The sequence below is a fragment of the Triticum aestivum genome, chromosome 4D (genome assembly GCF_018294505.1).
Source record: "Triticum aestivum cultivar Chinese Spring chromosome 4D, IWGSC CS RefSeq v2.1, whole genome shotgun sequence".
NCBI lineage: Eukaryota > Viridiplantae > Streptophyta > Magnoliopsida > Poales > Poaceae > Triticum > Triticum aestivum.
In genome coordinates this window covers 461670456-461683104 of record NC_057805.1, presented here as the reverse complement: position 1 = coordinate 461683104, position 12649 = coordinate 461670456, and the positions used below count along the sequence as shown (strand labels likewise).

Below are 12649 nucleotides of genomic sequence, written 5' to 3'. Positions count from 1 at the left end.
TTACGACAGTTGATTTAGTTTTTCTTGGTGATGTGGTATTTTCCGTGCAGGAGGTTAGCCCCCCCCCCCTTTGTTTTATCTTCTGGTTTTATTTTTTCCTTTATCCATGTTTTTCACGTTTTCCCTTTTATTTTTTTCCTATGTTCTTTTTCTTTTTCCTATTTTTTTGTCTTTTTTTCTTTCCTTTTTTTGGTTTTTATTTTCCCTTCTCCCTTACCGTTTTTTATAATTATTTTGGTATACATGATGACACTGTTTGATACACAATGAACATTTTTAAACACATGATGAATATATTTGTAATTATTGATTAGGAGTTCTTTTATCTGATAGGTAAAATACATGAAGAATGGTTTTTATGAGCTACATGAACACTTTTATTGAACATGTGGACATTTTATTTTTTAAACACGAGCATTTATTTTGACGGACGTGAACATTTTTTAGAATAGGTCAATGCTTATTTTCATACATGGGAAGTTTGTATGAAAGTACATGATTTTTATAGAAGTACATGAACATTTATTTTGATATGCATGAACATATTTGTTTATAAATACATGAATGTTAAATTATGTGTTTTGTTCCATATGTAAGTGGTGTTAGGTAATGAATATCTAAGTGCAATAAATATTGTGGTATAAACAGATCATAATTTGCAAGATTTGTTCGGAACTGTGAGATTTTTCATTCTACTAGATAATTATCTATGTGTTGCAACGGAAGGATACACATTAGAACAGATTAGCCTATGATTTATCTGTCCATATTAGTGTAATTATCTAAATATATAAGATTTACTTTCTTTACCCTGATTTGGTAGGCATTTTTGGTTTACTATAGAGCACAAAATTTCATTTCGTATTGAACATATAAATTCTGGTAGAGTACCCGCCATTCTGGAGGCTTTGCATCGCGAGGTGGTTTTGCTTCGTTCGATCTGCCTCGCTGGCGCACTTCTACCCCGCTGTTAAAAATCCAACCACCCATTCATCTACACGTCATGCTTTCATGTGCCGTTGGATTACAGGCCGGCCTTCTTTTCTCATGGGTCCAGTTTTACAGCGTGTCTCGCCCTTATCCTGCGTGCGAAAAGACCAGCTCTCACGGTGAAACCCTAGACCAATCGGCCGCCCCTTCGAGCCACCAATCGCTCGCCCCTCGAGCCCCGCGCCCCTCTTCCCATTCTCTCCATCACCTACACCGCCTCTTCCTCTCCTCCTCTACAACAGTGCGTGGTCGCCACCGCCGCTCGTCTCTTTCTTCGCGCCCTTTCTCCTTCAAGGCTCCTCTCTCGCGTCCGTCCCGGTGGTGGCGACCTACAGGCGAAGGGCAGTGGCGGCGGCGGCGTTTGATTCGATGCAGCGCCATGGGTCAATCATTGCAGGAGAGAGAGATGAGAGGGAGAGAGAGAGAAGAAAGGAGAGGAGGGAGAAAGAGAGAGGAAAGAGGATGGAGGTGCATCGGCTGATGGGACAGGGTCACACGCCGGCGAGTCGGGTGAGATCTGGCGGTTGGCGGCGGCTCGATCCGCTCCTGGATCGGGAGCTGCGAGGAGTCCCTGTAGGAGAGAGAGGGTGAGAGGGAGAGAGAGAAGGAAGGGGAGGAGGGAGAAAGAGAGAGGAAGGAGGAGATGGAGGTGCGTTGGTTGATGGGACAACTAGGTTTCCTTCCTCCTCCTCCCTTTTGGTTGCAGTTCCTTGCCGAGCTCCTCCTTCTAATTCATGTCCTCCTGATTCAATTTTTTCAGGCATCTAGGTTTGGGTGGGGTTGGATTCCTACAACAATGGAGGCACCGGCCAACAGCTACATGTTCCTCGGATTTTGCAACCAAGTGTCGAGTTGTGTTGTTGTACCAAAGATACTGTATAAAGATGTGCCATGTTGTTCCTCGCCAGGCGAGCTCACACCTTGTCCCCTCAGTATATCCCTTATTTTCTTTTTGAAATTTGAGCTATACTTTGGTCCGATCTGTTATATGAGGCAGTCTACACACTACCTGAAGATGGTCTACCGGGTAACTGTGTGGTGCATGGCTTACCAGATTATATCTGCAGCCAATTACCAGAGTTTTTCTGTGGTTTTTGCACATGCTCTAACCAGTGAGGGTGCCTGAGATCCAACAAAGGCCTCTGGAGTGACTCCTTAATTATGAAAGTAGTTCTTTAATTCTGAATCTGCTTGTGTTGTATTACTGTATCATATCTTTATGGTACAACTGATATTCTACATCTGCTTATGAACTTATTTCTTATTGCAGATCATAAATAGCATAGAATCGTCTGCACTAAGGGATATCGTGCAAGTATCTGATATAAAGAAAGCAATTACAGGCTCCATAAGATTGTGTGCGCTCAAGGCAAGATTATGAAATATCTGATCCGTGAGCTCTCATTTGCGCTGTCCCGGCTTCTTTCAGCCGTCAGATGATCGATTTCTTCCAATGGATAAAGCTACTGAGTCCAATAAAAGTTATAACCTTGCTGGAAATGTATAGGGGCAGTATAACACATGGCAACATTAATCGATGAATAGAGTTTTGCCTGAGCCAGGTATTCCTCTCTTTGTATTTTTTTATACCAGATATTACATGTGCTACCTGTGATGGCAAGGTTAAATTTGGTACTATCCCGATCGAAGGTACATGTCCTTAGTGATTTACTCTGCTTCCTGGACTTGAACTCTTATCTTATATTATCTTATATTTATGAGAGTGCTCATATTTACATCTACATGGTCTCTTCAAAGCAAAAAGGCCTTACCGCTCCCTTCTAAGCCCATTTATTTATTGATAAGTGCCGCAGTTTTTGTATCTATTTCAGTTATTTGTATTATTTGTGTCACAATGCCTTTTCTTCATATGCATAACATTTTGCATAATTTCCTTCATTATGTCTGTAATGCAAGTGTTTGCGCTCTTTTATTCATTTTGTATTAGGCAATGCGCATTGTAGCAGAATTGATCTATCCCAATGTTTGCGCTCTTTTGCAAGTATTGTTTCTGCACTAAAGAAAGAAATATTTGCTCATAAACTTGGGTCTTTGGTACTATTCTGTAAAAGTAGATAACTGATTTTAGGGGCTACGCACATTTAGTGTTCTTGCTCCTTTCCGAGTCCAAAAAAGCTCATTTTCCACATGTCTAAATTTTCGATAAACATGCGAAAATTGGTTTGCTCCCTTTCCTCACTAGAAGCATATGGTATGGTTTGTTGTGTATCGTCGAAATAATTTTGGTTGATGACGATATCCTGTCACTCACTCAGCCGGTCTGATTGTTTGCACTGATACTCTCTTGGGTTTCACCCATTTTGTTAATATTTGAGCCATGATACATCCCTCTTGATCTTCTCTAGAAAGGAATTCAGTCTGTGAAGATTTTAATAGGTGTTCAGGTCGTTATCGAGGTTAATTAGAAATGGATACCATCAAAGGTTTATAGTTCAGTAATTACTTTAAAATTTTATTTATGGTGTAGAAACAACAGAATTGTTCAGGTGTAAAACTTTTGCTCAATGGCTGAACCTGAAGAAATGCTACTCGTACTATTGTTCATCAGAGTCAGAGACCATGCATTTTGGTTCAATTTCCTTATATGCGTTTGAGTTACTTTCTCACCACCTGACTTAATCGTAACAACTATACATATACAACTATGCATATACAGTTAGAGGTATGCTACTCCAAACATATGTTCATTTTTGGTTTAGATTTTGTAGATTGAACTAACGCGATACGAAAATTATCCGTCACCCCAAAGGTTCCTCCCTGTTGGTTTCGGGATTAGTATTTTGATCTCTGTTTGAAAAAGGACAAGAACAGACTCACTAAAACCATCAGGTTCCTCCCTGTTGGTTTCAACATCAGTATTTTGATCTCTGTTTGAAAACTATTAGAAAAGGACAGATAAGAACACGTTTTTTTGGTGTGCAAGAGAGTAGTCATAGTTAGAAGATTAGATTCTTCATGTCTTACATATATCTTCTTCTGTAAACAATGTTCCATAATTTCTGGATTTGTTGTAGGTTCAAAGATGAAAATCTACCTGATATATTGTTCTTGGGATTAAGTATTGTAGCGATATATCCGAGAATTTGAATGACCTATCTGCTACCAGGTTGCTATACTTACCACAAATTGAATATTTTGTGTGCTTATGCTCTTACTGCAGCTACATATTGCATTGTACATACATACAAATTATTGATCTTATTTTCAAATATTATTCCTCAGTGTTAAGCTGCAGGCTGAGTTCCGATTGTTCTTTTGCCAGAAACAGGTAATGCCATAGCCGAAGCACAGTAGAGTACAAATTTCACAAAGAAGGTCATGTAATATTTTGCTTAGGTTCATTCAAATATCTAGAGTTGACATGCATATGTCGCTTTCATGTGCACATGTTGTTAGTTTTGTATTTGCAACTAGCTCTATAATTTGTTAAGTGGTTGTTGCACTTGCTTCTTTGTACACTTGTGTAAAATGTTTTGTTTTCAATATATCCCATTGAGCAAATAAAAGTTGTCTTTATTTTGTGTTTGCTTCGCTTCTCTAAAGTTTTGTTACTGTTGCAGGAGAGACGTGAGGGTTAGTTGCATTCATGTTGCTCCATTGCTTGAGATGGATCCATTTGATTGAGGTATGTTCCTGCCCTTTTGTCCCACATCGTTCTTTTTTCCTTTCTAATTTGCAACACACCATCATATCTACCGGTAGGTGCCATTCTTCTTGTCTTTGCATGCCGGTTTGTATGTCTGGGTTGCTGAGCAGATTATTGGCACATAGGATGCACAACTGTACTATTACTGATTATACATGTACATAAGAAAATGAGAAAGGTCCACTAAATAATCACGGCGCGAGGGCGATTGACGCAGCTGAATAATTGAATTACCCGACTACATAATGTTCACCACTTGAGAGTTCCTTCCCTTGTTTCTAATCAATCTACATAGATACTTCTTCATTAAGCTTTTGTGCACCATCGGAATTCATCTTTGGCTGCTCTGTTTCCCCTCGACGTCGATTTCATTTATATATGGCATTCGCTTAGCTATTAGCTTACAGCATGCATGGCCTCTGTATTTTATTTCTATTTGACATGCGACCATTCTCCTTCTTATTTCTTTTCATCATTTATAGGTGCCATGCTGGAAAGAGAATATCTTTGTGTTTGTGTTACAGAAAGCATGGCTGGCCTCTGTATTTATTTTTTAAGGTTGGCACACTACTTCTGTTAACCTGTAAGAAAATCTCTACTATAAAAGGAGCTAGGCTACCCGCCATTCTGGGGCCTCTCCCGTGCGCACACATATTGGCCATCTGATTAGAGGTTGGATGATTTTTCACCGTTGGATTTTACTGTTTGATGTAAAGTTTAGTTACCACAATGTTTTTTTATCAAGTGCCTGTTACTCGACCCATATGATCCTTGGCCCACGAGGCAGCGAAGGGTTGGTCAGCCCAGTCCGCGACCAAAACGCTCGGAGTGAAAACCCTAGACCAGGAGCGGTAAAAAAGAGACCCCCTCCTCCTCGTTCCTTCCACCCCTCGATGCAGGTTCGGAACCAATTTCTCAAAAACGAATGAGTTCAGAAAGATTGTAGTGAACCAAAAGGACTTAGACATCATCAGTCAACCCTTGTTGAATTTGCTAGATTGATTTTGCCTTGCTTGTATATTCTTGATATATAGTGCAATGTTTGATAGTTTGTCATGTAATCGTGTTGATTTTGCTGAACTAAGCCTCTCTTATAGAACATGTTGTTCCATGTTGCAGCAATGATCTTTCTACACATGAATAGTTTATATTTCTTCTAAATGGCAGTGCACGCCGCAGTAGCCAGGACAAACTACATCAATGGTGATTAGGAACTAAATCGACAAGCATCGATATTTTTGTTAGGAAGGTAACACATCTTCCTATACTATATGTTAGTGTGATTCTATTGCTTTCTAAACCCAATCTATGTTGCTTCATCTCACGGACGAGGGATTGGCTACAGGTGCGCTAGGAGCCTAGGAGTGGAACATGACTTCCTCGAATCTAGCCGAGGTGTTCCTCTCTCTTTGCTTTTACTTCCTCCATTCACACTTACTTATATGGCTCTGTTCTGTTTGTGATGTTCTCTGCTTGGTTTGGCTTCCCTTGATTGATGCTAATTATTCTGCGCATTTTCCTATGGAAGCTGCATTTTATTCGCTTTTTCGTATTGTGAATGCTTTGTAGATTGACATTATTGAGTAGGCTTCCTGATTAGGAATCATGTAACTAATTAGCCTTGGTACCCCAACCCAATATATTCCATTAATCAGTTGTTAACATGGATACACCGAGCCAAATTATTTATGCTAGATAGGTTTGTGTATTTTTTTATGATAGTTAGATTCAAGCTTTGCCTGTTGTACTTTGTTTTACCTGTTGTACTTTGGTTAGCAGATAAAATGTGATGTTGTCCTGTTGAGATTAAACGGATGACTAGGGAAGCGTCACACTATCAGACGAAGTGCGTGTTACATCAAACAAAATCCATAATCGAGCTACATTGGACCCTACTGCTTTAATCACTATCTGTGATATCAAATAGACTCTTCTGGAAATTCATGATGTTGTGGTTGCGCTTCAAAGCGTGACTAGCGTGGCATGTCTCATTGCAGAAGAAAGGCATATGATCCAGACTCAGATTCAAGCTGCATTGAGGGTTATGTTGGAGACATGGATGATGGCTTAAACCACTATGTGCGATTGTAGGCTGCGGCGGAGACAGGCCCCAGGCAGCCCGAGTGGATGCCTGGGGTATAAGGCTGATTCCCTTTGTATACTGTAGAGAGCACTGCAGTGCTGGAAGGCTTCCTAGGCCGGCCGGGGGTGTGGCTGAATCCTGGCGCCGCCACTGACCATAAGCATGCCTGCTTAGACGACGAAATTATGTTCGATACTGCTCGGACAAGTAGCGATGACTCTACCTAATACCACCACCTTCTCGCGTCTTGGTCCTTGCTGCGAGAAAGACAATGCATCTCTGGCCTTTGCTAATATAGCTTACTTTTATAAAGCCAATGTATGACATTATCAAGTGATCTGAATATCTTCTTTTAAGCTACCAAGTACCATGTAATGGAACATAAATATCTATTAAGTTAGTTCTAAATCAATCTCATATGCATTGTTTGAATACTCCACTTGCTCTCACTTTTTGTGCCATGGGTATTCCTTAATTTTTCATATGAAAGGTTTAGAATTATTACACACAGTGCTTGCTAAAACTCGAAGTTACTAACAAATGCAAAGATTTCTGTTATAAAAGGTTTAGAATCATTACCCTTGATGCTTGAATTTGGACCTTGCACCTTACTTGGGTAAACATAGAGCCAAATGGCACATTGTTCAAATACACGTTCAAAACACTTCTAGTTTGACATGGTCTCTATCCTTGATCAAACATAAAGTTACTAAAAAAAGGCAAATATTTTCAATGCGGACATGGTTTCAAATGGGTCTCTACGCCATTTGGCGCACCGGGTCATCTAGTCTGAATAAAAGGTGAGGCTACTGATGGGTTTTCGTGAAAAACCGATGGAAAACCCCAGAGATACGAGGAAAAAATCGAGGTGGAAGACGAGAGGGGGGAGAAATGTAAGTAGGTTGGATGATGGATGAGCGAAGGACATAATCTTTTTTGAAGTAAGATATATATTATGCATGAGTATAACTCTCCTTGATTGCCTGACTATGAGACACTTGCTGCGGTGAGTAGGCTGTGTAGCTTAGGTCTTTATTGGGCTAGCCATATTACATCGTTTCACAACATGCGACAAGTAGACACACTCAAGAGATTCTATGTGATGCTCTTCGTGTTAATTTGTCGTCTTTCGAACAAAGCATCCTACTAGCGGGCTTCATGGGCCTGTTTCTTCATTCCTATTTTTTGTTCGTCGCTAGCCCTCGTTTCTTGTTTTGTTTCGTTCATGTTTCGGGTTATGCTTTGCTCTTTCATCCAGTGCTCTTACGCACAAAGCAAGAAAGAGTTTTAGAAAAAATGTAGAAACTAATTAAGGAACAATATTTCCAAAATGTCTCTTCCAATTCTATACTACATGGAATAGAAAAATAAAAACAAACAGGAATTTGCACAACTCAAAATTATTTTTGTTCATTGATTCAAACATGGTCCGTAGTTTCAAAAAATGTTAAAGCAATTGAAAATTGTTCTTGGCAATATTTTTTTTATAATTAAAATAAATGTCCAAAAAATGTTCTTGAATTGAAAAAGAGTTTGGAGATAAAAAATTGTTCAAAGCATACAAAAAATGTCCATCCATACAAAATCTTGTTCATTATCTTAAAAATTCTTCATATTTGTTCATTGATTGAAAATCTTTCATGGACTAAGAAAATGTTCTTGAAATTTGGAAATATTTCATAATTTATAAACATTTCTTGGAACTCGAAGTATGTTCATAGATACAATTTTTATTATTATTTCGAAAATTGTTCATCGAATTTGATTTTTTTACTGATTTAAAAATTGTCCTTAGATTCAAGAAAGTATTCAAGTGTTTCAAATATTGTTTTATAGATAAAAAAATTGTTTATAATTACAAAAAAAATGTTCAGAAATTCAAACATTGTTCAAAGCATTCAAAAAAGTTCATACATTCAGAAACTGTTCTTGAAATTTATTCGGTGATTGAAAATTATTCCTATATTCAAAAAACTGTTCTTGAAAGTCAAAAGTTGTTCATAAATTCAAAAAAAAACACTGAATTTGAAAGTTCTTCATTGATTCAATAAGATTTTGTAGATTAAAAAAATGTACATTCAAATCTTGTTCACCGAATTCATAATTAGTTCATCTAATTTTAAAAGCTTCCATAAATTGAAAATATTATTCAGTACATTAAAAAATTGTAATTTTTTGACAAAAAACACCAAATGTGAAATTGGTTCCTGGATTCAACAATTGATCTTCATTCAAAAGTTGTTCTAGGATTCAAAAATGGTTCTCTAAATTTAAGATATAATGTTCACGTAGAAGGAATTGTTCAACGTACGCATTCAAAAATATGTCCACGGAATTGTTAAACTATCCATAGGTTTAAATGTTTTTTGAAAACGGTAAAATTGTCACCCTTTGAAAAAAAATCTTAAATTGATAAAACCCTTTGAATTCAAATGTTCTCTTGGAATTTGAAATTTGTTCTTCAAATTCCAATATGTTAGCATAGGTTGCCCCATATTGCTTTCTTTTACTGGAAAGATGACTAGGTATGTACAACGTGGCAACACAAATGACTAGCATGATACAAACTGCTAGGCACGTACAAATCCATTTGGAAGGAGGATTCTGAATGAATACATTAGTTAATCGCTCTTTTGGGTCTCCGGTTTGTACCGAGGTATGCCTCTGATACGTCTCCGTCGTATCTATAATTTTTGATTGTTCCATGCCAATATTCTACAACTTTCATATACTTTTGGCAACTTTTTATACTATTTTTGGGGACTAACATATTGATCCAGTGCCCAGTGCCAGTTCCTGTTTGTTGCATGTTTATGTTTCGAAGAAACCCAATATCAAACGGAGTCCAAACGGGATAAAAAAGGACGGAGAATTATTTTGGAATATTATGATTTTTGGGAAGTAAAATCAACGTGAGACGGTGCCCGAGGGGGCCACGAGGCAGGGGGCAGGCGCGCCCTGGACCCTCGTGGGCACCTCGTAAGGCGGTTGACGCTCTTCTTTTGCCGCAAGAAAGCTAATTTTATGAGAAAAATCTTGGTGAAAGATTCAACCCAATCGGAGTTACGGATCTCCGGATATAAAAGAAACGGTGAAAGGGCAGCAGAGAGAATGCAGAAACAGAGAGAGACAGAGAGACAGATCCAATCTCGGAGGGGCTCTCGCCCCTCCCACGCCATGGAGACCATGGACCAGAGGGGAAACCCTTCTCCCTCCTAGGGAGAAGGTCAAGGAAGAAGAAGAAGGAGGGGGGCTCTCTCCCCCTCGCTTCCGGTGGCGCCAGAGTGCCACCGGGGGCCATCATCATCACCGCGATCTACACCAACACCTCCATCATCTTCACCAACATCTCCATCACCTTCCTCCCTCTATGTACAGCGGTCCACTCTCCCGCAACCCGCTGTACCCTCTACTTGAACATGGTGCTTTATGCTTCATATTATTATCCAATGATGTGTTGCTATCCTATGATGTCTGAGTAGATTTTCGTTGTCCTATCGGTGGTTGATGAATTGCTATGATTGATTTAATTTGCTTGTGGTTATGTTGCTGTCCTTTGGTGCCCATCATATGAGCGCGCGCGTGGATCACACCATAAGGTTAGTTGTATGTTGATAGGACTATGTATTGGAGGGCAAGAGTGACAGAAGCTTCAACCTTGCGTAGAAATTGATGCATATGGGATTGAAGGGGGACCAATATATCTTAAGGCTATGGTTGGGTTTTACCTTAATGAACGTTAGTAGTTGCGGATGCTTGCTAATAGTTCCAATCATAAGTGCATAGAATTCCAAGTCAGGGATGACATGCTAGCAGTGGCCTCTCTCACATAATACTTGCTATCGGTCTAGTAAAGTAGTCAATTGCTTAGGGACAATTTCACAACTCCTACCACCACTTTTCCACACTCGCTATATTTACTTTATTGTGTTTTTATCTAAACAGCCCCTAATTTTTATTTACGTGCTCTTTATATTCTTGCAAACCTATCCAAAAACACCTACAAAGTACTTCTAGTTTTATTCTTGCTCTAGGTAAAGTGAACGTCAAGCGTGTGTAGAGTTGTATCGGTGGTCGATAGAACTTGAGGGAATATTTGTTCTACCTTTAGCTCCTCGTTGGGTTCGACACTCTTACTTATCGAAAGAGGCTACAATTGATCCCCTATACTTGTGGGTTATCAACCTCCAACTCCAAGAATTCGCCATTTCATCTTAAGAACACCAAATGTTCTTTCGATTATATTTCGCAAAGAAGAATGTCGATGGTTGAATGTGTCATATCTCCCAACTGGTTGGTGTTGTTGGAAATCTGGTACATGGTATTGTTGCCCTTTGTATGGAGATAGATATCCAACCCTGTTTGGATATCCGTAGTTGACAAGATAATATTTATCTACAGTACGACATCAACAAAAGAAATTAGATTTTTTTGAAAAGGGGGGGCTCCCCAGCCTCTGCATCAGAACGATACATACGGCCAACTTTATAAATAAGCAAATAGGTTCAACAAGGTCTTAAAGTCTCAACGAAAGTGAAGGAAAGCTCACAAAGAGCCAAAAGGCCAATAACAAACTAGCCAAAAAAGCCACAACCGGCTGGCATAAGAAAGATAGGTAAACTAATTGCCTATCCTATTACATGACCGCCATCCAAACAGGTTGAAGATATCCCGTGCTACCATCTCCCACCGGATAGATCCAATAACCAAACGCTCCCTGGCCTCCGTCGGAGTGAGTAGCGACCACATACGGATCAACGCAGTGGCTCGGAAGATAACCTGCAAAAAATGCATATTTGTTGTTCTGTTAAAAACCAAATCATTTCTGCAGTTCCAGACTGCCACAATAAAGCACATACGCCTACATGAATGTGTCTCGCTGTTTCAGACTCTATCCCGTTAAACCACGTTCCAAATAACGTGCTGACAGAACTCGGAGGAGTAATATTAAATGCAATATGGACCGTCCGCCATAGAACTTCGGCCAACGGGCAATCAAGAAAAAGGTGTTTGATAGATTCATCCCGATCACAGAAACTACACCTAGTAGGTCCTGTCCCGTTACGCTTTGCCAAATTGTCCTTAGTTAAGATGACTTATTTATGTAGAAACCACATAAACACTTTAATTTTCAAAGGAACTTTGACAGTCCAAACATATTTGGAACTAGGAATATAGCTTGAATTGATAACATCAAGATACATTGATTTAACTGTAAACTCTCCAGACCTAGTAAGGTTCCAGCGTAATTTATCGGGCTGTTGAAACAGCTGAACTTCCATCAGTCTACTCACTAGATGAAGCCATTCTTCCCAACGATTACCGGCTAGCGTCCTCCTGAACTGAATATTAAGGGGAATGGATTGAAGTACCGTTGCAACGAAAGCATCACGTCGTTGAAAAATACGATACAGAGACGGGTATTGAAGTGCAAGGGGGGTCTCTCCGAGCCAAGTATCCTCTGAGAATCGTGTGCTAGCACCATTGCCGATAATAAACTTTGTCCTATTAAAAAAAATACTAATTTGACTCTCATAAGCCCTTTCCAAAAAGGTGAGTCAGTCGGCCTCGCTGTCACATGGGACAAAGTTTTGGAGTGAAGATACTTACTACGGAGGATCTGCGCCCAAGTGGCATCAGTCTCGACAGATAACTTCGACAGCCACTTGCTGAGAAGACATCTGTTCTTGACCTCAAGATTCTCAATGCCAAGACCCCCTTGGTCTTTCGGTCGACAGATAATATCCCACTTGGCGAGTCTGTATTTTCTTTTTAGTTCATCGCTCTGCCAGAAGAATCGGGATCGATAAAAGTCCAGTCTTTTCCTAACTCCAACTGGGACTTCGAAGAACGACAAGAGAAACATAGGCATACTCGTGAGAACCGAATTTATCAGAATTAATTGGCCT

General features: G+C 39.5%; 1 long non-coding RNA gene across 17 annotated transcripts; it reads left to right on the top strand.

Annotated features, from left to right (window-relative positions):
• Positions 1-1058: 1058 nt before the first annotated feature.
• Positions 1059-7174, top strand: LOC123098625 (uncharacterized). Of its 17 annotated transcripts, none has more exons than XR_006447915.1 (8): positions 1059-1664; positions 1751-2157; positions 2261-2552; positions 4026-4636; positions 5140-5556; positions 5825-5906; positions 6003-6052; positions 6437-7174. It is a non-coding gene; the product is annotated as an uncharacterized lncRNA (long non-coding RNA). The 17 variants fall into 17 exon arrangements; XR_006447920.1 differs by having other exon boundaries at positions 1062-1664; positions 2261-4117; positions 4274-4636; XR_006447919.1 differs by having other exon boundaries at positions 1062-1664; positions 2261-4117; positions 4234-4636.
• The last annotated feature ends 5475 nt before the right edge of the window (positions 7175-12649 follow it).